The sequence below is a fragment of the Aptenodytes patagonicus genome, chromosome 8 (assembly GCF_965638725.1).
Source record: "Aptenodytes patagonicus chromosome 8, bAptPat1.pri.cur, whole genome shotgun sequence".
Lineage (NCBI taxonomy): Eukaryota > Metazoa > Chordata > Aves > Sphenisciformes > Spheniscidae > Aptenodytes > Aptenodytes patagonicus.
This window is the reverse complement of record NC_134956.1, coordinates 15,763,895-15,790,651: the sequence shown is the minus strand read 5'-3', so window position 1 is coordinate 15,790,651 and position 26,757 is coordinate 15,763,895. Positions and strand designations below refer to the sequence as shown.

At 36.7% G+C, this 26,757-nt stretch overlaps 1 protein-coding gene across 7 annotated transcripts in view; it reads left to right on the top strand.

The window, feature by feature from the left end:
* Positions 1-26,757, top strand: part of FHIT (fragile histidine triad diadenosine triphosphatase) — a 638,275-nt gene that overhangs the window by 53,208 nt on the left and 558,310 nt on the right. The window lies entirely within an intron of this gene.

Below are 26,757 nucleotides of genomic sequence, written 5' to 3'. Positions count from 1 at the left end.
AGCCACACCTAGAGTCCTCTCTGAGAAGGAGTTTAGAAAGCAAGGGGGTCCTTTCTGAATCATGGCTCAATGGGAGAGTCTCCCTGACAGTTTTGTCTCACCCTGCCTTCTATGCAGTATACCTTGCCATCGAATCTTGTTAAACCATTGTTGCATTTACCGTTGAACTTTGATAGAAAACAGTGAGTTAACAATAAAGTGTATTGTTGCTTCTCTCTTACGAGTCTCGCTGCAGTCTCACTCCATCCGTGACACTACTACTTTTGCTTAATTCTGTGAGATACAGTTGACTCCTTAAAGGCAATTTAATAAAAAACCCCATTAGAATCAAAACTGGGAAATTGAGCACTGAATTCAGTTCCTGGTTGTGGTTCATTTTGCCTGTAACCTTGACATGGAGGCCAAATTAAGCTGTTTCAGTGTCTTTTAATATGTGGTAATAGATGTTTTAGATTATTATACTAAAGTATAAATTAAATTAATAGTACAGAGTGATTTAAAGAAAAACATGGAGCTAGAGTGAAGTGCTGGAAATGGAAGTGCTTTATAAGATGAAATATTCACATAAATGTTTGGATATTTGCCTTTGGCTTAAACCTTTTTATTTTCTTATTTGCAATAGAAAAAAGATAATATTGCATGTTGACAAACTCATTTATACTGTATATTTTACCTAGGAGTAGATATTATCTACAAAATATAAAGTGGCATCAGCCTTATAACTAAAACTAGAAATGATTGAAAACACTTTTCAAGATATCTGTGGGATATAGCACCCTTTAATATATTTTTTTAAAGCTTGTGCTTATTAGAATTACTGCATACAGCTTAGAAACTTGAATAGAAAGGTAGATGAATTCTGAATTCTAGCAGGTTTTCTGTGCAGTTGGGCTATATGGAGACAGAGTTGTGAGATGGATTTCATTCTGGGTTATAGCATTTTACTACCTTAATTAGTGTGTGGAGGCCCCATAGCCATTATACCAATTCTCTGCCTTTTATCTTCAAGAAGCCACTTGCTGCTTTTCTGAACCGAGACTTCTCATATGTAAAAATTTAGCATTTGTTATTTGATTAATACAAGATTCAATATTCTATCTTGCCTGGATTTCCCAGAGTAATGAAAACTCATCTTCTTTTTTCATTTGGTTTAGTTCAGGAGTAAGCAAAACACAACTGTGAAACTCAGTTCTGTTACTTCCTCTCCCCTTGTTCTGCTCAGCATTCTTTCCAGGGCATGACACTATGTAGCCATACATCATAGGACTCTAGTCATCTGCAAGCTTGTCTTTATTAGTGTTTTAGTACAGCAGGAGATTTGACCTAAATGGCATGGCTGAAAATTTGTCTTGGAAAAGACCTAGAAGGTTAGTTAAATCAAGTAACTATACCTCCAGCATGCAGTATTACAATTTTCTTAATACTGTTGTTTTGCAATTTTTGTTAAATTATAGTTTGTGAAATTCTAGAGGAATCTTTCACTAAGAACTGTGGAACATAAAAAGTCTTGATGGGACTTTTTACATGAATGAATGAGATTATATAAATGGATGTTAATGAGACTGGACTCAGTTAAGCATTCTAGGAGGTCTGTTATGTTCCTGAGTTGTCTAGGTTGGTCCTCCCTGCCCTTTATTTTGTTAAGGTATCTTTGGCATCCTTTCCTAAATCACATAGCTTATGTAATCATGCTGTGTTTCTATCTCTAAGTCCTCTCTTCAAACTCACGGATCAATGTCAAATTTGGAAGAGGACCTCAGGTAATTGAGGTCCTGTGAATTTCTGAGGGCGTGCAATGACCAAACATCATCTACTTAAGATCATAACCAGGTTTTTATCCCGATGGCGGTGCACAGTTGTCTGTGCAACCAGCTGATGTCCATGCCTGTTTGCAGTGATGACTCTGAACCATCCTTATCTGCCCTCTGTGTTGGCAGCTTCACAGCAGTAAGTCTTGCAGCCCTTCCCATTTGGGCAGGGTAACCAGTTTGAGAGAACAACCTTTTTAGTTCCATTTTGTGCTTATCACTCTAGGTCTTGATTGCTTCTAGATGTTTGATTGCTTCTAGCTCTCTTCAAGGGGACTTGCCTGTAATTGCGCAAAATTGGTCAAAAAGAGTTGAGTGTTAATATATTGAGGTAGCATATTGGTAAATCAATGCTGCCTTAGCAACAATTGTTGCTCAAGTGTTTTGTATTAAAAAAGAACTCATTAAACCTCCAAGTAGCCCTTGGACAACTTAAAAGCATTGGTGGAAGAAAAGTAAGTTGAATGAACTAATGAGTTATTCAAAGTTACCTGAAAAGTTTTCTCTCTGGAGCGCTCGCCCAATGCGACACCTCACTGTAGGATACTGCTTACCCTGGAACAAGGTGACACATTGTTTCCTCCTTTGTGGTCATGCTCACTGCCTTAAGAGTGTGTCTTCACGTGATTAGGTATAAAAGGAGTAGGGTATTCTCCTGGGGCTTCCAAGAATACATTTATTAACAGGCTGGGGGAGGAGGAAATACTAGATAGAGTTAAACTTCACAATGTTTTTTGGTTTAGAGTTTTTCTGTGGATTTTAAAAATGCTTTCCTGATTAACGGACATTTTACTTACCACTTAACAGGAGATGGATGTTGTACTTTGCCTTGAGGAACAGTATACTTTTAATGTAATGGGGATCAGTTTATAATAAAGCTTTTCTCCCCAGGAAAGTTCTTAGCCTTCAGTAAACTTGTACTTAAATGCTGACTTTTTTATAGTACAATTTAGGTTAAGCTGTTTAAAATGAGGGTTGAAAACAAGGTTTTTGTTTCTTAATACCAAAGCATCCAAGTCTGTCTTGTGGGAGGAAGCTTCTCTCCAACTGAAATCCTGATGCAACTAAATTTAAGATTTGCAAGTAGCCTTAGTAACACCAGTCCAGCAAACTCAACAATTTCACAGCAGTTGAACAGGAACCTGGGGGAGGAAAGATACCTAGAAAGAGGTGTTCTAGTGGGGTTATAGATGAGGATCAAATGTTTGAGATGCTGAGGTTCAGAGTAGTTGGAATTCAACATGCTGTAGATGTTGTTTGTAATATGTATAATATAGGGTTATTTAATTCAGATCCACTGTGCTTTTAGATTTTATGTTAATTGTTGTTATTCAGCTTTATGGTGTATTAAAAATGTGGTCAAAACACCCCTTTAATGTTAATGAGAATTGTATGTTCAGTTCTCATCATGTCACTGATTTACTGTTAATTTTTTTGCATTTCTAAAGTTCTTCAACTTAATGTCAGCAGCCCCAAAGAAAGGGGACTGACTAGTATCTCTAGAGACTAGTATCTCTAGAAATCAAGTATTCAGGCTTAGTTTAATTTCATACACAGAGAACTATTTCTATAGGCCCCAGCCCAAGTCATCTCAAAGTCAACAATGTCTTTCCATAGACTTTTACTGGCTTTAAATCGGTTTCCTATAGAACCTGTTTATCTAACAACATGAAGTGTTGTTGTTTTTTTTTCTCAAAAGTGGAAGAGCACCTTTGGGTATGTAGTTTATTGAAGGAGTGATAATAGATTAAAATGTATGCCAGGGTATTTGGTGGGTAGAATTTCTAAAGCTGTATTGCATCTAAAACAACTATGTGTTCAGTGCTAAATTATTTGCATTTTAGATTTTCTTACATGACCGTCTCTGTCCTAGAGTTACCTCCATTTATTGATTTGGGACATATGCCAGTCTTTAACTGTTTCTTTCAAATAGCATCTGTTCAGAGTGCTGACTCCATTCTAGTAATTCTTACCCTTCAGACTGTACTGTCCTTTGCCATATTCTGCCAATCTCCCTGAGCAGTTTGAGGGGTTGTGTACTTGATCGGTCCTAGTCTTTGTCCTACTAAATTCTGTGTTTCATACTTAAAGCATTTTGAAACTACTTTTCTGTTGTTAGCAGGTGTGTTTGGTTGGTTGGCGTGTTGTTTTTTGGTGGTGTTTGTTGGTTTTTTTTTTTAACATCTTAGTCTGTGTAGCTATATTGTGGATGTGACTTACGTGTTTTAAAATTCTTCAATATCTATGCCAGATGGGATCATTCTGTATGTCACTTTACTTTGGAAACCTCTTGCATACTGTTTTCTTTCTGCAGTCTAGCAGTTCCTCACTCTTTCAGACAGATTTATGCAGGTCTTTTCCCTGGAGGAACTCTCAGTTATGTTTTATGCTGGTTACTTATTTTCTCGTCCCCCTGCCCCAGGACCCAAAACTAAACAAACCGCTTTTCCCCCATCTCTGTTTTCTTTCATTGCAGCTTAGACTTTTCTGTTTTCACTCTTCTTTCGTTCCATTATTTGCAAATAGTTAATTTAGATGTGTATTAGTTAGGGAGGAGAAAGTCATCTTAGTTCATATATATATATATTTATGCTATGTATATACACACACACTTATATATGCATATAGTTTGTTAGAAGAACACTTTTAGATAACTTTACAATTCTGGTTTATGTTATGCACACAGTTTGGGCTGTGGGTTCCTCCCCCCGCCCCTTATTCAGTGCTATAATTGTTATAGGTGTCTTGGTCAAATAGTTTTTGATTTTGATTGGCTTGTTTAGTGAGTCAGGAACCTCCTTCAGCCAGATTTTTCAACCATTGCCATGAGAATAGACACATAATTCTAAAGTAGAACATTTGGACATACTGATGCTAGACACTGTTTAAGTTGTACTTTCCTCACTGTTTACTGCCACAGGTAAGACTTGAAACTAACTTACATTCCAAGTTTAAATTGGTAAACTTTGTATTCTGTGTGAGAGGGGAATGAGTGAAAGTTGCTCAGGGAAACTTAAACTGTACCACTAAAAGTTAAACAAAAGTTTCTTTCATGGTATGGCCTGCCCATTAACGCTACTGGTAGTTGAAAGTTTTTGGGTTTCTCTTCTTTTTTTTCCCCCACATTATAATTCTGATAAAACCTTTCCAAAGAGGTTTTAACCAAAGAAGAAATTTCTCTGCAGCTGAGTTAAGTCTAACCTGGATTCTAGAATGCATTTCTCTAATCAAATGTGACTGACAGCTGTTTGAGAATTAAGAATATTTCTAGTCTTTAAAGTAGCCCTGGAGCTGCAAATATCACAGTGGTGCTGAAGAATAAAGAAAAGGTTGGGGTGAAAGTAGTACATTTAAGTTCAGCAGATATGAGCTCGGTTCCTGGCTCTTGCTCCTTACTGACTTCCCGATTGGCACTGGTAAAATAATTTTGGTTTTGTCCAGTATTTTGAGGATTTTGTTCATAAATCCCACTGACTTTCAAAGTCAAAGGAATTTAGATGTGGAAGTAGATTATTTTGAAAAACCTTACCTTTCATTCTTCACTCCCATCTGAGAGATGGATGATGATAACTCCATTCCTTTATCTCCTTTTTTAATTTACATTATCTTCACTGGGCAGGGGAACTGCACTCCTGCACATGAACAATGACCATCCCAATAGACAGTTCGAGAGGTCCAGAACTCATAGAAGGCTATAGGGGATTCATTCATGGAAATGCACTATGCTATGTTAAAAATTCTGTGACATCTTGAAAACTGCAAATGAAAGGCATTTGATTTTTTTTTTTTAAAAAGTGCATTTGTACAGATGTATAGTAAAAGTTGTTATTGTGTCAGCAGATTTCTTAAAGCTATGCTGAACAATAGCTTAGCTGAAAAAAACCCCAAACTAAAACAATGTAATACAAGTTTGATGGATGTGAACTATTTATGCAAAATGTCCTGGCAACTGTAGTCTCTGCATGAAAATTTCAAAGAGGAAGACTTTGTTTTAGCTCTTCAGTAGAAAATTAAAACAACAAAATAAAAAACAGCAACAAGAACTCAACTTGCCTGAATGCAAAAAGTATGAGAAGAGTTTTTGTAAGTGTTTGGTTGTCTTAAATGTCTTGTCAAGGAGCTAGCCAGAATTGGATTTCAGTCTTAGTTAATGGCAGAACTGATAATAAGAGCTCTCAGCAAGGAGCAGTAGTAATAACCGTGATTCCTTGGCATGTCAAGAATTCCAGGAAGTACTGTGTTTCCCTGAGACATAGTGACTCCTACAGTCATATGGAAATGTATTTGGTGTCTTCAGAAGACTAATAGGTTCAAATCAAAATGATCCTGTATGATCCATAAAAAACTGGAGACTGAAATAGCCAGTTGGTTGTGCCAACTGGAACGGTACAACTTTCAGCCATATGCCTACACATCACCCTGTGCTGTTCTGTTTAAAAAGATGTCTTCCCAGCTGCTTTATTTTTAAGGCAAAATAAATATGCACTTTGCTTGTTGACAACTGTGGAATTGCTTTTTTTTTTTTTTCAATGTAAGAGCTATTAAAATTAGATAAGAGATGTAAGGCTTTTAATAATGGGTAAAGACATTTAAAACATCAAGGCTTTTAGCAACAGAACAAGTAGGGTTCTTATTTATGATGATGCATGACAGCTTTATTTATGTTCATCTTACGTTGGCTGTTTCTTAGGAAAGCTATAGTTTAGGATGTGGCTGCTGTCTAGATTATGTGTGTGCAAAAATTAGAAATGCTGTTGGATAATGCTGAAGCCTTTTGGTAAAATGTCTGAAAACCTATTAGAGGATTTTAAAAACATGGAAAACTATCTCATGGGGCAAGGTAATAAAGTTATTGTAGTAACTTCAGGAATTGTATATTGGTAGACTTATTAGAAAACATGCATTCAGTTAATCTAGTTAGAAATTCTGAAATACTATAGATGTCACCAAAAAACTGAAGGTTAGAAAGGCTTTCTTTTGTGGGGATGAATAGCACAAAATTCTGCTGAAATACTGAGTGTGTAGATTCCTTCCCTCCCTCACCCCTTAACCGTTATATACAATGGACAGTTAAACAAGTTGCAGTGGCTATGCAGCTTTGCTGCCTGATTTATTGCGCATTTAATTTAATTCAATTCACTAAAGGTGACCTTTTTATATTTCACTACAGAGACACAAACTTTGCTGGCTCTGATTATCCAGGCTTACGTTGGAACTTCCCATGGTAAAAAGGACATGACAATTGTACCCACATGCCATTATGAGACCTGGCTTTTGAGCGTTTATTTACCTAACTTGGCACTGTTTTAATTTCCTCATCAGAGTTGCTCACTTTTAGGGGCTTGACTAAAAACTTAACCATGTCCTTACCCACTGTGTGCAAGCTACCTCAAATCGCAGTGCAAAAACCCTTTGGACTGTTGGTGAGAACACAGGATGGTGAGTCAGGGTTGTGCTGCTGGTGTTTCTTTGGGTCTGTGATCTACAGAGGAATTACTTTGTGATATATGTATATATTTTCACAGCTTTGAATACATAATGTGAAACCTATTCTCTCAGAAGAAATAGAGGAATGATGACTTGCAAGAGGCAATTTTTTTGAGTGCATTCTGTGGGTAAATTTAAGAATGAACTGGCCCTCTGGATAGTTCCCACAGTGCTGCAAGTTAGTCCTTTGAACAGGGGAGTGTGGAGTGTAAGGCAGTATCTGTACCTTTTGCTTTTTCTTGGAGGGGGCTGGTGGTGTTAGTAGTTGGTTTTTGCCAGTCAGGTGTCTTTTGAAGACCTGGGAACTGATCCGTCCAGAAGCTTTCCCAAGGGATGGAAATTAAATAATTGCTTAGACAAAGAGGACAAGGCTTCCCTCTTGTCTTTTGCCCATCTCTCATACTTAAGGATGTAAGAAATGAAAGGCTTATCAGTCATTCATTTTACCTGGACAGATCATCTCCTGTCTAGCTCTAGGTTTTCTTTGTCCTTAACAGGTCTTAAGTCTAACAGTCTTAACAGACTCACAGGTCTTAAGTTAGTCTTGTTGGAAAGTCTTAACTGGTAAAACTCTGAGTTATTTTTCCTCAATACTAAATTCCAGAAGAAAATCTAGGCAGTTACTGTGAAATACTGATTTTTACTCTGCCTCTTTTTTGTTTCTAAATAAGATGTCATAGAGTAGCAATAATTTTGTTCTGTGTTCAGCTCTAATTTAGTGTTAGAATTCAATCTAATTGACATATTTCAATTTTCCAATAGAAGTTTGACTCTAATTTGGTGTTTAGACACAGGTTGAATCTTGTGTCTTTGCATATTAATAGGTATTCTAGAAAGGTATCTGTTTTTTCACAGCAATGAATTTTAACAACTTCTGTTTGTACAGCATTAGAAAACATCTGGTGTTACCAGAACTCACGGATAAATGAACTTGCTGGAGAGAAGACTGTCCTTTTCTGCCCATAATGACCTCAGCTGTTTATTTTACCCATAAATAAAAACAAATTTGTGTGTATGTGATAGTATTAAGATCCCTGCATTAGTAGATTTTGGTATTACATAAAATTTGAGGAGCTGCTTTTGCTTATACAATGATGTGGTAATGTAGGTTTTTTTGGTTTGTTGCAAATAGTTAACTCCAAGTGAAAAAGTGCAGTGTAAAAGCTGTTTTCTTCTAACTGTGGAGAACTCTGTGTGTTTTTTTTAGCTGTTATACTTAAGAGTGTCTTGCAAAAAATACCCAAGAAGCATAATAGTTAACTGCATAAAGGTTTTTTGGAAAAGGCTGTAGATAAAATTTTGGAAAGTTGCTGTGCATGTTTACACCCGTGCAATCCACCTGTAGAAAAAAGAACAATTATACTCTTGAGCTTAAAACTTTGTTCTCATTTCTATGTGCTGCAGATTTATGGTATTAGCTCTTCATTAATACAGACCCTCTCTAGGTGAGCTCTGTCACCTGTGTTATTCTGGTTTGTACCTCTATTTAATTTTTTTAATATGTACTAATATTTAAAGTAGCAGTGAATAGGAAACATCTAATCTAGAAGACTATTCATCATGTGTGCCTGATCTTCAGTCTGTAGAGTATAACTGATTTTTATGCTGCCTCTTTTTTTGTGAAGAATGAGGATTATAGTGCAAATTCAGATGAAAAGCAGGATGGTTGTAATTAGGGTTTAATCTTCTCCTTCTCCTTCAAATCCACCTGAAATATGAAAATAGAAATGACTGTAAGGAATGGAAGTGACCCTAGGGGACAGAAGTAAAAGATAGACGTTCTGGAGCTATACACCTCTGCATAGTGGCACTCTTCACAGTAGTTCTTTCAAACAATGGTTACAGCTTTTCACAGCAGCAGTGTCTTCACTTCAATATTATGGAAATTCCTCAAGCAAAATGATTTCCCAGTCACTGGATTTTCTTCTCTGTCACACAAAAAAAAAATCCCAAAGGGTTGTTTAGGACAACAAGCAAGTTGACTGTTGAAAGATGAGTGGTTTGGTTTTTTTGGTTTTGTTTGGTTTTGGGTTTTGGTTTTGTTTTTTTTTTTTTTTTCCCTCCTCTAGTATCTGTACTCTGTTGTATCCTGGCCAAATTTCACCTATCTTATCTGTATGTTTGCAAGTGCAATATAAAGACAACTGTGGATTGGAAGGGGATCTTGCATCAATTGCCAAAGCTGGGAATGTGTGTGGCCATCTCAGAGGATGTATGTTCTGGAAATAAAGAACTCTGAGGGTAATATTGTAATAATAACAACTTTAAAAATAGTCAGTCCTATATAATTAAAAAAACAAAACAAAACAAAAAAACCCCTGTTGTCACATTTTGCAGTCTCCTACCTTACCCTTGTGTATAAGACGGTTACCAAGGAAATAGTATGCCAATATTAAGACATGGACCTGTTGGAGCGGGTCCAGAAGAGGGCCACAAAAATGATCAGAGGGATGGAACATCTCTCCTATGAAGAAAGGCTGAGAGAGTTGGGGTTGTTCAGTCTGGAAAAGAGAAGGCTTCGGGGAGACCTTATAGCAGCCTATCAGTACTTAAAGGGGGCTTATAAAAAAGATGGTGGCAGACTTTTTAGCAGGGCCTGTTGCGACAGGACAAGGGGGAACGGCTTTAAACTAAAAGGGGGTAGATTTAGACTAGATATAAGGAAGAAATTTTTTACGCTGAGGGTGGTGAAGCACTGGCCCAGGTTGCCCAGAGAGGTGGTGGATGCCCCATCCCTGGAAACATTCCAGGTCAGGTTGGACGGGGCTCTGAGCAACCTGATCTAGTTGAAGATGTCCCTGCCCACGGCAGGGGGGTTGGACTAGATGACCTTTAGAGGTCCCTTCCAACCCAAACTATCTATGATTTTCAAACACAGGTTTTTTTAAAATGTGACACTGAAACTATACGTTTGTTTATATGAAACAAGAAATCATAGAGAGTTTGTGATTATTCAAATGGATGATATATAAGGTCTTTAAATACTACCTTAACAGTTATGCTTGACTGTAGTCAATGAAGCATGCTGCCTCTTGCATTTGTTGATTTCGTCAGTTAAATCATTTGATAGGTTCTTTTCTGTAGATGTTATTATGGAAGTAGTCAATGGCTAGTTACCATAAATCAATAGTTTGGTTCTTCAAATATCTACCATAAAATAGCATTAGTCTTGAATCTATGAACAAGGGAATAAATTCAATTTTGGGAATTTGCACAGAAGCATCTGCTGTACCATAAATTGGAAGTTATGTATGATGACTTGGGAGGAGGGCAGGATGCTTCTAACTTAAAGTAAGATGTCTCCTTTTGATGGAAGTCAATGAAAGGAGGTTTGTAGTGTAGTGTTTTGAGGCTTTTCACATTGATGCTGAAAATGACAGCAGATAGCATGAAAAGCTAGTTGGTGAAAAATATTTTTGGAATAATTTGTGTTGCTACAAGATTTCACTGGACTTTTTTTGAGGAAAGTGCTGATGTTAATTACTAATCCAAGGAAAATATTGTTTGAACCATGGTATTTTGTGTGTAATTTATGGAAAACAAGTTCTCTTAAGTTCTTATTGCACTTACTGCTGTGACATTTGAAGATTTTTCCAAGGTTATTATCTAGGTCCATCAAATAATCAACACAAGATGGAAAGGCAAGAAAACAAACGGATGTTTTCTATTTTTATTTTTTTAAAAATAAAAGCTGTAATGATGCTGATATTTTATGTGATGTGTATGCAAAATTTAAGTGTTGTGGCTGGAACAAAATATGGTCATTGTGGTTTAGTGTCTTTTCTGCTAAAGATGACTTTTTATTAGAATAAAAAAAAACCAAGAAGAATGGTTTGAAAAAGAATTGAAACATTGCATTATAGAAACTGAAATTTATATTTTGGTCTTAATTTTAAAAATAGTGATATCAAATTAACTCTTTCAGAATAGGTTTATTACATGGGCAAAACTATGTTAATATTAAAACTAAACTTTGGTATTATTGAAATGCTTCTTGCCATCTTCCTTCTCCATTATTGATTTATATCAAATTTAGAATAAAAAGTAATTTCCAGTGGGAACTACTTAATTAGAACACACTTCACTCCGCACAAAGTATCATGAACAATTCTTCTCAAAGATATGTATGTTTTTCTTAAATATATGCTGAACTTGAACATGAGGAATTCAAATGTTTTGTTGAAATGGGGAGAGAGACAGTTTGGTCATTATTGGAAGGTTTGAACTAATTGTATTTGTGGGCTCCAAAATCAGGAGACTAAAAAGGCAGCCCTGAACCACCCAAAGCAGAGATTTCTTACTATGTACAAAGACAGATGTATACAAATACAATTTCTTTTGATCTGATTTTTTTTTTTAAACCTGTCACTCATTTCTGTAGTTTTATGAGCAGGAAGATGTAGTCCTCTGTAAGCTTGCATTATTAGTACTAAAATTTTTGTTTGTGTGTAATTATCTTGCCTTTTTCCACCTTTTCACATTTGTGTTCAGTTCCCCTCTTTTTCCTGAAAAATTGCTACTGTAGAATTGAAAAGCTGAGGCTTGCTTTAAGAATATCTGTACTTCTCATACAATACCTGGTGTGCATCATGATTACTCGTGAAGTACTTCAGGTCAGTGTTCTCAGAATATTTATTTAAAACGTGTTCACTTAATTATTTTCATGGAGTGAGAAATTCTTATGGTCTCTTTCTACCCAAAATGAAGATCATATGAATAACTGCATGCCTATTAATGTAGACACTTTTTATACATCAGTAAGTAGAGTGCAGATGCACTGACTTAAGATGGATTTGAAATTAAAGGTTTCATTGTTATTTTTTTGGGTAGGGTCATAGAAATGTTTCAGAGAATTTCTTGACTTTTTTTTTTTTACAGTGATTTAGAAGAATGTTGAAACTGTCTGCTTGGCTATAATATGTGGGGGTTTTTTTGGTTTGGTTTTGTTGGGGTTTTTTTTTGGTAGAGTTTTACTACTATATTACAGAAGCCTTATTTTAACTTTAGAAAGTTCTTGCTTTATTGGAGTGGAAGAGTAAACATCAATCCCTAACATCAAATGTCCCGAGAAATCTTCTGTCTTATGTGGAAAGTACTATAATATCCTATGACTGTTATCTTCAAATTTTCATATTAAAGGTAGTGGTGTTATGAAGGTTCATGTGCACAGTGAAGTGGTGTCAGTATTTGCAGGAGAGTAACCCATGCAGTTTTCAGTCAGCTCTTCTTCCTCCTGCCCATTTCCTTTCTCTTCTCTGAATTCTCTAAATTCCCTCTTTCTCCCCCCTAAAGTTTCAGAGAAGCTGATACAATTATTCGGTCCTTGTGTTCACATGTTACATTGTAAAGTGTAGTCACCTTAGTTCATGTTACATATTTTCAAATGAATGCTTTTAGAGCTTCTTAAATGCTTCAGTAAGGTTGAATTACATTTATCTGAAAACAGGCGTGTGGAAACAAGGCAAAAAGCAGGCATGAGAGCTGAATCTTTTTCAAAAGAGGCTAGTCTTCCTGTCCAGTTTAATTGAAAAAGACGCATGTTGGACAAGCTGTTATCGCTGTCTCACTATTCCCTTAAATCTGAAATTCTTGTAGACTATGATAACGTCTTAAATAACGTGGCAACTAATACCTCTTGATAAGTCCCTGCAGAGTTGCTTTTTTCAGATCTGATTAGTGCTGCTTACCAACAGACACTTGTATTTTGTTAAAAATTATTTTTTGGACTGTTTGAGCAATAAGAGAGATCTCAGACTTTTCTTCTCAGGATTGTTGCTGTTCGACTTCCAGAAGTACTGAGCTGCGTTAGGAGTCGTCGTGTTGTGAAGCTGGTGTGCTGTCCTCTGGCTAGCTAACAAGCTGGCCTGCAAGTATTCTGCCAGGAGAAAATGAATGATACAAGTCAGCTAGTTCTTTGGTTCTAGCCTCTTCCTAGTGAAATACACATGCTTCCTTCTCCAGCTGCAAGTGTAATAGCTTCAGTAAGGAAATCCTTGCTCACTATTTCCAGGCCTGGCTCCCTAGGCCACAGTCTTGTTTTCTGCTCTCTCGGGATTAAACTCGTAATTGCTTTTTGGCCTTTTAAAGTTTTTTCCTTCTGACACCTCCACAAAGCTGGGGTAGGGGGATGGGGTGTTAAATCAGTGAAATGCCCCAGGCTTTGCAAAAACACTTATATCATTTAAAGCTTGATTATTTTCGAAGACTAACTTCTATCATAGGCCTCTAGGAATGATCCGGTGACTTGGTAAGCAGCTTCTGCTGCTTCAGCTACATGAGTGTATTAAGGACCTTAAGTGCTTATACCATTTAGCTAAAGAAAGGTGGTTTAGTAAATTAATATAAAAATAATCAAGTAAACATCAGCAAATTACATGAGCTACTTTCAGAGCCTAGCTAGTAACTTTTTGTGCTATACTTCTGCAGAATAGAAACAAAGCAGCCCCTGTCTTCACAGAAGCGAACGTGCTCAGGACTGTCTAGGCAATTGGCCTATTTTTGGAAAAAGCATCAGTACCTTTTACAAAGATACATGGAGAAATAGAGGAAAAATGCTAATTTTTAGAAGGAAATCCAAATGGTAATTTTCATAATTTATGTATTTTAAAATTTATAATAAGAAGAAAGTATTCCATAGTAGTTTTTCTTTGCAGAGATGAAGATCTAAAATTTTATTACGGATACAACTTACGTTAAAAGCATTTCATTCAAGGCGCTCTTCATGGTTTTTACTGAGCACTTAGACTGACATACCTTGCCTATTGTTACTGCTAAATTAAATTTCATTTTGACAGCTGACCACCAAGTCACTCTTCCAGGGACTATTTTGTTCTTAAAGTGAATGTGACATAAGGAAAATGGTTTATCTGTGAATATTATTCCTTGTAGATTTTTTTTGTTCTTACAAATATGCTTTAACAGGCTTCAAGATTCTTGGAAAGAGTGCTTTTTTTCATTCTCTTGACATTTTTTTCAGCGTGAAAGTTGTGAAGTGTTGAAAGCATAGATTTTCCTTGATTAATATAGCCTTTGAGATTCTCAGCTTCCTGACAGCTTGTCCCTAAAGATTCTTTTCTTTTTTCTTCTCTTTTTTTTTCCGCCTCCAAGATATAGAGGAGTAGACAGGTATATACTTCCCAGGGAAAAGAGATGCTTGAAAATAGCAAGGGGAAATAGTCTTATCCCTAGATTTAAAAATAAAGTTGTTCCTGTCTGTCCCCCCCCTCCCCTGCCATTCCCTTTCACTCACACATTTTAATGGACTGTTTCCTTGTTAATAGAAAAAAAGAATTGTTTAAGATATGCACGTAGCAGGGAAGTAGGATGACTGTTGTCTGTGTAGAGCATTGTCATAGGAAAAGTTTCTTGAACCATGAAGAAAAGCTGAGATGTACTGGTGCTAAAAAGTTGAAGTAAAAATATTGTATTTACTGACTATGAGGTATTCTAATTTTACAGATATAAGGCATACAAGATCTGTGAAGACAATGTGACATAATTACAGAAACTTGATTTAGTGTAGCAGCAGTTGAGTCTCCGCTTACACACTCTTGATTCCGAATTGTTGTCTGTAGACCTTTGCATTTAGAATGGCTTTAAAAGATGAACAAAACTCCACTGATTCAAAACCATGCTGTTTTGCTTTAAATCAGGAAGCAAAACCCAGTATCTACTATTTTTGCATTCAGAATAACATGAATATCATCAAGTAAAGCAATGAAGATAGTGTGCATAGTCTCTTTTTAACTGTCTCTAGTTTGTGAAAGATGCTTCTAGTTTTCACTTTATGCGCTTGACTGTAGGAATGCCTAGTGTTAAATGAATACTTATATATGAAAATACTTGCAAGTAAAAAGTGCTGTTTGATCTGCTTGTTTAAAAATATGCAATAGTATTTAGTCTGCAAGCTGTAGGTGTGAAAAGTTCCATGTTAGGTGATTTGTGTGTAATGGTGATGAGGAAATGTGAGCGCTTGGAAAAGTATTTCTTAAGCCCCTCTATTGAACTGCTAATAAAAATCATTCTTAGCTATTGTTGCAGGATTAATTCAGCTTGTTAGATACCATATATCACTGCTATGTTGAAACAAGCTGATATGGTTTCTGTTGCACTGATATTGATATGTTTAGTAAATGTGACTAAGAATTTAATTGTATAGGGCACTGAATTTAGTTTGCCAATAAATTTGTCCTGATAGTGTCTTCCTTCATAAGTATAAAGATGCTATTTATATATCTGGTCTATGTCCTGAGTTTCCTTCCAAATTCCTTGTCCCTGGAAGATAAATTGTCCTAACATACATTTTATGCAGAATTAATCTTGCTTCAAGATGTCTTCAATAGTTAAAGGGTTAGCAATGGAGTTTGAGCCTAGGCCTGAATCTGGACCTTCCTTGTGGGAGCTATTGCTGTGCACAGACTTGCAGAGAGCATCAGATGTCATCAGTACCAAAGCAGATATAACGTCTATTTTCTTGAGTCCATTTTCAAGGCAGTCTCCTCTTTGTATGAAGGGAAGCTTTCAGATTAAAGGCTTTGAATAAGCTTGCCGTATTTGGATTAGTATCTCAGTTACAGAGAACCTAAGCTAATTGCTAGGGGTGTCTGCTTGACTCGTTCAGACTGATCTTAACCAGGTTTGAGTAAGATCTCATTCCTCTTCCGTACTGCCCAATTCACAAATGGACAGATGACATATGAATGAGAAGCAGATTGCCTCACAGATATCTTTCTTTCAAGATACTTTTCTGGCATTCATTGCTCCTTGGGCAAGAGACAGAACACTGGAACAGGGTGGGGTTCTGATGGCTGGCTGATGTTGTTTGCAAAGCTCATTTCCGATATAAGGAGAGTGGTACGATGGCAGGTCTTTAAGCTGACTTTGCCCCTTTTTTCTTATGGATTGCTATGCTCTGCTACTGGGTAGGCAATGAGCCTGTCAGAGAGAGAAACCTGTGCTGCAATCCCAGCAAGGGTTTTGTGGGAATGAACATGGTCTTGCACAGCTCAGCAGCAGTGTGGGTGGTGGTCTTATTGTAGGGCTGAACTGAAAGATAAAGTTTAAAGAAGGAAGCTGTCTTTTCTCATGATACTGTTCAGGCTACGTGTAGAATGCAATTATCACTGTTTTGATCTTTCAGATGATTTAGTTTTATGCTTTTAAAACCTTTTGTCAGTCAGGTATATTCATGCTTGGTTTTGATTTGCCTTATTCACTGTCTGTGTAGACTAAACGATGACCATTACTTTTGCTATTAGAATCAGCAGTGCAACTGCAGAGAAAAAAGCCGCAGCTATCAGGTAGACATTAAAGAAATATTTCTTGTTTGATGTTCAACTTGTCATGCCTTTTTTCTCATTGGGTCAAAATCTTCCTTTGTTCTTTTGAACATTTCAGGAATTAGGCTACATAGAAATGATGCTTGCTCCTGAATGTGGAGGTACCTAACTGCAGCCATCCCTGGAGTAGAACTCACCAATGACATGAATAAATGAGGAGGCTTTTCATATCTGTGAGAAGCTTACAAAGCAGCTTGCGCTCTCTGACAATTGATGCTTAATTGGTTGAGATTTAAAGAACCTTAAGACAACACTTACTCGTAGCTTTTTTCCCCTCCAGTTTTTCATATTTCTCACCTGATAGCTTTCTAGTTTCAATGCACTGATGTTTTGAAATAGATATATAAGAAAATTGTTCTTCTTAATGAAGAGCATTTTTTAATATATATATTTTATATATATGTAAGTGTGTGTATACATATATATAAAAAAAGAGGGAACTAGGTTTGTTTAAAAAAATCTATATCATTTGAGGTTTTAGAAGGGGGCAGTTTGGGGCTTGAGTCTAGCTGAACTCTAGAATTCAGAGGTTATTATTTATCATAGTCAAAACTGCCAGTCTTAAAATAGATTTTTTTGTTTCTTTTCAGTATATGTATATCCATTTTTTTTTTATAGCTAGGATGATGCCATTCTGCTAGAGCATGCCTTTTTTTCCACTCCTTCTTGGAGACTGAGATTTGTATGTATCCTCAGGTGATTCCATTTCCTCTCCACAGAGCCTTATGAGGCAAAGACCCTCACTGGGGACAGGGACAGGACAGTTTGTGTGGTCTGTGTGCACAAATGTGTGTTTAATTCACCTCAAGGTGTACAATAAAAATTCCCCAACACTTTCCTCTGTTGGTAAGGTTCAATAATAGGCAACTGCTTCTAAGTGTAAGAGAGTGTAAAAGGGGGGGGGGAAATGTACGCGGAGCCTCTGTACACTAGTAGATGAATATGAAAAGTAGTAGGCTTTAGAGTAGGTTAAGTACGTTATCTACTTGTATCTCAAGTTATTGCAGCTATTGACAGTCAAATAAGTTTTTTACCAAAAAATTCTAGGAAATCAAAAGGTATTTTAAGACCTGGTATGTAAAATATCAGCTCTGAAATAATGAAATCTGAATAACTATGCATTTCACAAGCTGCATTTCTCAAGCTTTGTAGAAGATTGTTATGGCTGATAGATAGGTTCTCTCTTAGCAGAGAATGTGATAAACCCTCCTCTCTTGGTCCCGTTCCAGTGTTTGATAATAAGAACATAACTAATTCATCATCTCTCTACAGATTTCCAGTAATCTGTTATTAATGCTTGTATTCAAGTAAATATAACTAAAGCTGACAGATGTAAAAACTGTTGCATTCACATCCCAATGATGCAAATGAGGTGTAATAAAAATGGCTAGGAACTGTAAATATAGCCTTCCGTGAAACCTAATGACAGTGTCTAACTTTATGATGAAAACACATTATTGTGAATGTCAGTGCACAGAGAATTGTTTAGACAGACTGCAATGATGATTGCTAAAGAAATATCAAAAGCAATAAAATATAGAACAACAATCTTCCATTGGTTTTGTTATAATTCAAATATGTTATCACTTGTGTAGTATCATTTCATACAGAGAATCACATTCAGTATGACAGGTGATTCTTTAAAAGGAAGTGATGGTAAAAAGGTTTGCTTTTGCTTTTAATATCTTAAAGACTTAATATGGATGCTGGCATATATTTTGTCTCTAAAACCCAGCATTACAGCAACTTGAAATGGAAGAAACTTTGAATTAGTTAAACTATTCTTTTTTTTTTTTTGTGAGTGGAGTTTGAGGCTCCAGTTAATTTTCATTAGTAATTAAAAGATCCACTTCTAAACAGAATTTATTTGGACAGTAATCATACTTAGTGGAAACGTTTTATTAAAGGGAGTGTCTGGTTGTATCCTTTTTGCTTCTGCAAATCAAGCAAACCAAAGGAGGCTGCTTTCTGTTGGTCACCAATAAAAAAAAGTTTGTATTTATGAACATTGGTTGTTTCTTCAGGATTGTTTCTGTATTCCATTTAGGATATGTTAAAGTACTGTTTATCTAATAAATTACAATACTTTGCGGTATAATTACATTTTTAGAAAGGAGAAGGTTTTATCCTTTTAAAATAATAGGTCACTATGTACATGAGTTAGTAAAACCCTTTGAGTTCCCTTGAAGTTGAAAATAAATTGCAAATCTTTGATCTCATTCATCTAAATTACAACTTTACTAGCAAATCTCAGTTAGAGGTTAGTAGGGTGGAGTCATGCAAGCCGCACTACTTAAGGCTCATACAATAAAAGGAAGCATTGAGGCAGTCTTGTTTGCATGTACTCTGTCTAATCAATGACTCTTTCCTGAAGCCTTGAATAGAAGGCTTTGCAGAACTGTCTGCTGTAGTGGCTGTTTAGAGACAAGACCACAGGCTATGTCCTCTGGATGTGTTCAGCAGTGTTGGCTGTTTTGGGGTAACCTTTAGTCCCCCATTATCTGCTGCTTTGGCAAGAGGCGCACTAGTCCTATTATTGGTGTCAGTGTCTCTCCTTGGTTAATCAGTGGCATTCTCACTCAAAAAGAGAAAGTAAAACTCTAGGATCAAAATGACTGCTCAGAATATAACAGATTTGTCCTGAATATAGTTATAAGAGAAATAAGCAATGTTTACTACCTGTTTGTAAAATCTTGTCAAATTCTAGTAAGTCTTTCCTGTCTTAGCTCCATACAATACCCCCTGTCCTTTCTGAATGAGAGTTAGGTTATCATTAAAGCAAATGAAAATACTACATTATTAATTTGTCCGTTCTGCTGTAGAAAATGAAATACTTATTTAAAAAGCAAAAAATACTGTAGTATACCAATTTTTACATCGTTAATTTTTTTTTTATTTTTAAAAAAGTTGCTTTTAACACTTTAATTCAGTGAAAGGTTTATAGTGGGATGGGAGGGAAACTAAAAAACTTTGAGCCAATCAAATTTTATTTTCTGTTAAGAGGTATAAATAGCGTAACTGTGGATTGTTTTTTTGTGACACAGTGTTGATTAGAGTGGAGTCGATTTAACCTTTCACTATGTTGCATCTGTGGTGAGACAGAGATGGCTGAAGAGAATATAAAGAATCTACTATTTTATCAGTTCTTTCTCTTTTCAGTGAAAGTGATAGTTAGGTCCCTTGATTGCTTGAACACAGACACAGAAAGCAAGAAGAAATAGTGCAAGAAAAAGAATTTGTATATGGGATTTCGTCTAGCGAAATATAGAAAAACTCCCCATCCCCTTCCCCACTCCTGCAAAACCAATAAAGCTAAATGACAACAAAATCTTAAAAATTCAGGTCTTAGGCGAGTCTGTACATCGGTTATGTTGTGTGCTGCCAACAAACTAGGATGACTTTTTTTAAACATTAAACTTTTATAACTGAGTCATGCACAGTACTTTGTCATTTTGAATTTCTGTTTGTATCTTCAGTTCAGTGAGCCCGTTCTAGTGTTATCAAACATGACTCAGTATTGGGAAATACTATGAGAATATTACATTTGAGGTGGTTGGTTTTATTTTCAAGTTTCACTTATTGGTAGGCAGCATCCCTTTTATATACAGAACTGTTGTTTTGTATTACTTCTCTTATGTTAAACATAATTAATGAAACACCTTAAGTCCAGTCCATCTGAACGCTGCTGGTGAAGTCATCTTTTCTTCTCTCCCTCTTTTCCCTCCTTTCGTCCTCCACCTTGCTTTACCCCTGGATAGCTCATTTTTGTTCCAATCGGTTTTGTACTGCAACAAAGTCAAACTTCTTATTCTTGCTTTTAAGACTGAACTGTATATGTTCATAGATAGTCTCTGTCTACATTCATGATTCCAGGTTTTTCTTGTGTTCTCCAAACCCTACTTTTCCTACAGAGACTGGGAAAGAGTTCTGAAGTTAAGTCAAATGTGAAAAAAGTGGTCAGAAATAAATGCTTTAAAAAATACAAGTTCTGAGTATGGCAAAAGTAATCTGCTAACAGAAATAGGGCATGTATTTTTTTTTTTTCTTTCTTTATTACAGATGAACAGGGTCTACAGAACAAAGGATAATAGGCGAAGAGGAAGGCTGAGGTCAGCAGATCACTTCTGCTCTCCCATTTAAAAGTAATTTTAATTCTTCCTGGCTTGGATAAACACTAACCATTCCCTCCTTTGCAGGAGGGCACCCGCTTCACTTGCAGTTTATATTGACCAGGGGCTACGTAATAAATGCGTGAAGATTAATACCGGAGCAGGGACTAGGGAGATGGTAGACTTTATCTGATGGCTATATTGGCCTACCTATTTAAATGCTGGTACTTGACTTGTGACATGTTATTTCAGCATTAAAGGTATGTTTAAATAAAAAGGAAGTATTTGCTTCTAAACATATTAGGTAGACAAATTCAGCTAAACTACAGAATACTACAGCATACTCCTATGGAATTATGAAAAAAATGGAATACAGAAAACAGCCTCATACAGCTTAAAATCTGTTACTGGATTGCTAAAATGGTCCACAAGTATGTAGTATTCTTAAATTCTATACTCGTGTGGAAATTCAAATTTGAGAGAAATACTTTCAGTTGTGTGTGACCACAAGATTATATGCAGATATTGTGCACTCAGATCTGGTTGTGATGATCCCTAACCCTTGTAACATCTGGCCTTTGCTTTTGTAAAGTTCTGCATTTAGGGGTGAAGCGGAGTCCTGCACAGTACTGAACACAGCAACCAGCTGTCTCAAAAGCAGAGATTATTAGGAACATGAAACCTCCATCAGCACTTCTCTGCTTCCTCTGTGAATATATCAAGGCCTGTGTCCTATTTTTTAGGTTTCATGCATGAGTGTGGCCCTTAATATCCAAAAGACTTTGTTTATATTCAAAATCATGATCTTTATTGACACCTTTTTCTGCTGGCTGTCAAATGGTAGCAGAAGGTTCATCATAAATACCAAACGATTTTTTTGCTCTGTTATTTTTAAAAAAACCTTCCTCATTCTCATATTTTATATTTGTATTAAAAAACCCCCAAACAACCACAACAACAAACTCTCTCCTGGTGATAAGGTCAGAAATGATTGCTATCACACAAAGGAAGAGCTTGAATACTGTTGAAGGGAGCCCGAAAAAGAGCTTGCATAATGAGAGAACAGGTTGTGCCTTTAAAGGGGCAGTGAAGGAGACTTGCTAAGTTTTTCAGGATCAAAGAAAAGTTTTTTAAAGATGGACATGCTGGAATAGTAGACGGGCAGGTGAAGGGAAGCTGTAGAACATGAAAGAGGGATAACTGGGAACAAGAGATGTTAAGGAACATGGAGGAAGTTCTAGGCTTAAGGTATGTATTGGAAGCTACAGAAGAAATGCATTTGATGTAGGAGATATGGTAAAACATAGAGTGCAGGGATGATGATATACTATTTCTAATAAGTAGCTTCCCCTTGCATTCATCATTGGACCTGTAATCATTGAAAAAGCAAAACTTTCTTCAAGGAAAAAAGTTCAGAAATAGCCTTTTCTATAGTTAATAACTTGTCTGGTCAGTATGCTGCCAAATATATGCTGACCTTAGTGTGTTCCCACTGTGATTTCTTTTTCCATAATGGAAAGAGCAGGCATGGCTTTCATAAAAACTGTTTGTTGTCTTTTAAAGCATGTATTGTTTTTCTCATTGACAAACATGGCCTTTGGCATTCACAACTTGTGCTTTTCATAAATGCAATTCATTGGCAGAGTTAAATGTTCTGATGTTCGTAAGAAGTACGATTGTATCAGGCAAACTAACTTGAAGAATTAGTTGAATATAGGACAATATAGACTTTCTGTAATGCAAATAAAGTGTTTCCTAGACAAAAACATCATCGGATTTTTTGACTTTTAATGGAAATTACTAATTTTGGAAGCCGAAATCATATTTGATATCTTAACATTATTTTGTGCTTTCTTCTACATGAACTTCCTGCTTAAATTGTGATTAGAGTGTTAGTTCAAAGATACAATTCATAATGAAGCCTGCTCAGCATAATAGATGGGAGGCTAAAATGCAGCTCCTTGGCTCCAATTCAGCAAAACAGAGTTTGTTTGTTTTTAAGCTGCAGTAACCGATATTTGTAATGAATTATTATACAGATGTAGGTACAGACTATAGCAGATTAATTATAAATTGGTTATTCTAGCTTTCTAAAAATTTATTGAATTAATATATGATATTGTCATAGATAATTCCAGAGGAATATGTTATAAGCCTGTGCTTTGTTCTGTAATAATATCCAAGCAGTAGCAACTACTGTTCTGGCTATAAGTCGCTGCTACCGGCAGGTTAAGTTTCGGGTCTGTATGACTTCAAATCAAGGGTTGCATATTTGTCGTGCTTAAGAATCTGTATTTTTGGGGGTCTGCAAGCACATTCTGTCTTTAAAGTGAATATTGGCAAAATAAGCTTTCCCATGAAATGTTAGATATCTGTCATTGTAAACTTGAGATGTGCCCATTGAAAATAACATTTTACATCTTTTGGAGTAATGCCAAAAGGGCAGTGGGAAATAGGGAGTTCCTTCCTGTGTCTTGTGCTTGTAGAGGTTTTTATTCTCTTCTGTGATCATGGATGAGGGAAGCAGGAGATATCCATGGGGATATTTTAGAGAGTTTATTTTAAATTAAAAATGGATATGCTTCTTACTTGATTCAGTGTGGTTTTTTTGAATCCTGTTAAATATTCTACATGAGATATAAAAGATTACCTTGCAAATAATCATTCCGTAGTCTAGGGGGAGATTGTTGTCCTGGAGGAGCTGGCTGCATAAAATAGAGGACTCTTAACTCTTTTTGGGGTGGAACTCCAGTAGGGCAGCAAACATTGTTTTTGTCTCAGGATTAATAATAATAAAATAATCAATGTTCTGTGCATATGTTTTACCAGGTGAGAAGAATCAAACACTTCACGTGTTAACTGTGACAGGAGTGATGATGCTAAAGAGTTTGTATTTGATACCCCTGAGAATTATGGAAGAGAAGGCACAGTCAGGTCTATTCTAAGGAAAAGAATTGCAAAACAATGAAAAAGCATATGAGTGGTCAAAGCCAGTTGGAGACTAGGGAAGACACACAGGATGAAGACTGTCCATACAAGAGGAAAGACTGGAGGAAATACGAAGCAAGAGGAAATTAGGTGTGTGGACTTGTAGAGGTGAGGACTGCTATAGACAGGAGGTGCTTGCTTTGATAATAACGATTAGCAGTTGTGTGACTGGTAGCAGAGCTTTCTCTTGTATGTTTTATAAACTAAAGGCAAACTCCGTTCTGAAGCAGCAGTACTGCAGTGATACAATTCTGTAGTCAAAATGGCTTCACAATTTTTTCATCAAAGAACTCAAACTAATATCAAATCATAGTCTAACAGCAACTAACATATATCACTTTCTGCAACATGAAATAAGATAACTTATGAAGTAAGATGCCTTTTTTGATTTTAGTATTCACTGCCTTGTTATGAAGTACACAAAGCATACACTATGATCAAATGTTGTGAGAGGGCATATAATTGGATTTATTTAGATGATCATCTGTAATATTAATGAATTAAATTTTGTATTGGAATACTGTGTTTTAGGTCTCACTGTAGGATTGCAATTTGTCCTTTTTATCTAATGGAAATTAAAGTTTTGGTGACAGTCAATGTTGACCTGCAAGCCCTTGGCTAAAGTTTGTACTTGTTTGCTGCTTTATGTTTTAGGGATCTTGCTGTCTTTTTATTCCAGTTCTCATTTTGTTAATTATAGCAGTGTCATAGTTTTCATGAACTTGTATCGAATGAAACTGTGTTCCTGATGATAGCACTGCTTTAATTGAATCTGGAACGTCTGTTAAAAGGTGTGATTTTTGAGGGGTGTGGAGTGTGATTAATATCTCAGTTGTTTCAGAATTTATTTGGCTTTACATTTGGTTAACAGGATTTAATTCTAAGTGTAAATTTGCTTAAAAGAGGGACTTGCTATGGTTTTGCGATGGAGATGAGACATACAGTTTTCCGAAGAAATCTTTGTAGAAAGCTTTCATTTTTTGAAAGCTTTATAGGAACAAGGGCTTTAGTTTTCTCCAATTACTAAAATCACGGGCATTGTAGCTTTAGGAAAAACAAAACCAAACCAAAATCTGCCACTGTATTTTCATTACTTTTAAAAATATTTCTTTTTCTATGCAGAAATTATTTCCTCAACTTCAGACACCTTGAGAAACAGAAGTATTGGCATGACATGCGTTAAGACTTAAGTCGTTAATGTTGGCATTGCTCCTTTTGTCTCTTGAATAAACAAGATAGGTGAAGCAGGTCACATCTGTCTAACCTTCACGTAGTTGGAACAGATAGGACTTTCTCATTGTGTGATTTCCTCTGTGGAGGATTCTGCAGCAACTGGAAGAGTTGATAAAGTTGGGTGGATAGTGTGACCAAATTTGCCAGGAAGAGAACAGAAATTAGTATTAGGCTACTGAGGTGTGCCAAAGAAAAGCATGCAAGAGATACTTGTTGCCTGGAGGCAATTAACGTGTCTGTCTCTAGCCACGCTGTGCCAGTCTTTATATAATGATACATAACTGCTTAAGAGGAAAAAATGGGAGGCAAGCTCTGGGATGGATTTTCAGGAGCAGAGAGTTGCTTTATGAGAAGGCATGCTGTTTTCCAAATACATGTTTTTGTGGCATATATTGCAATAAAGTGTAAAAGATTCTCACCTGCTATAAACTAGTTTAATTTCAATTATGCCTGTTATCCTCTTAAATTCATGGGGAGACTTAAGGGTCATGTTCCTCTGCCCTTACAGTAAGTGAAAAACAGCAAATCATAAAATGGTTCTTTATTCTAGCAATAATGTTATTGCATTGTCTAGTGCATTTGTTAATCAAATTTGCTAATATAATATTATAATCTGTGTTTTTTTCTGGACAGGTGATATAATGTGAGAAGAAAATCCTCAAATTTTGGGAAATAAATTTTGCTGTAACGAAACAAAAGTGTAATGAAGAGGTGTGGATATACTGGTGTTCTGTAAAAGGCTTTTCCTCTCAGCTCTTGTGTGCAGTTTGCACTTGGATTTATAAACAAAATATTCTTGCACTTGATGTTTGTAGTAATTGCTAGCTAGTCTTACTTTGTTAAATCATACCTAGAAGTTTTATCGCTCCAAATGTGCAAAAACCCCTAAGAATTCCAGAGGAAAAAAAAAGCAAGCAAAGAATTCCAGAGAAAACTAGAATTCCAGAGAAATGGAATCTAAGCTATTTCATTTACTTTTGAAGTCCTGCTTCTCCTGCAAAATGGGTGGCTTGTCTGGTGGGTGAGGAATTGGTCAGATGGACGCATCCAGAGGGTAGTGGTCAACGGCTCAATGTCCAGATGGAGACTGGTGATGAGTGGCGTCCCGCAGGGGTCCGTATTGGGACCAGTACTGTTTAATATCTTCATCAATGCTATAGACAGTGGGATCGAGTGCACCCTCAGCAAGTTTGCAGACAACACCAAGCTGAGTGGTGCAGTCAACACGCCAGAGGGATGGGACGCCATCCAGAGGGACCTGGACAAGCTCGAGAAGTGGGCCTGTGTGAACCTCATGAGGTTTAACAAGGGCAAGTGCAAGGTCCTGCACCTGGGTCGGGACAACCCCCAGTATCAATACAGGCTGGGGGATGAAGGGCTTGAGAGCAGCCCTGCCAAGAAGGACTTGGGGGGTGCTGGTGGATGAAAAGCTGGACATGAGCCAGCAACGTGCGCTCGCAGCCCAGAAGGCCAATCGTATCCTGGGCTGCACCAAAAGAAGCGTGGCCAGCAGGTCGAGGGAGGGGATTCTGCCCCTCTACTCTGCTCTGCTGAGACCCCACCTGGAGGACTGTGTCCAGCTCTGGAGCCCTCGGCATAAGAAAGACACGGACCTGTTGGAGCGGGTCCAGAAGAGGGCCACAAAAATGATCAGGGGGATGGAACACCTCTCCTATGAAGAAAGGCTGAGAGAGTTGGGGTTGTTCAGCCTGGAGAAGAGAAGGCTTCAGGGAGACCTTATAGCAGCCTCTCAGTACTTAAAGGGGGCTTATAAAAAAGATGGCGGCAGACTTT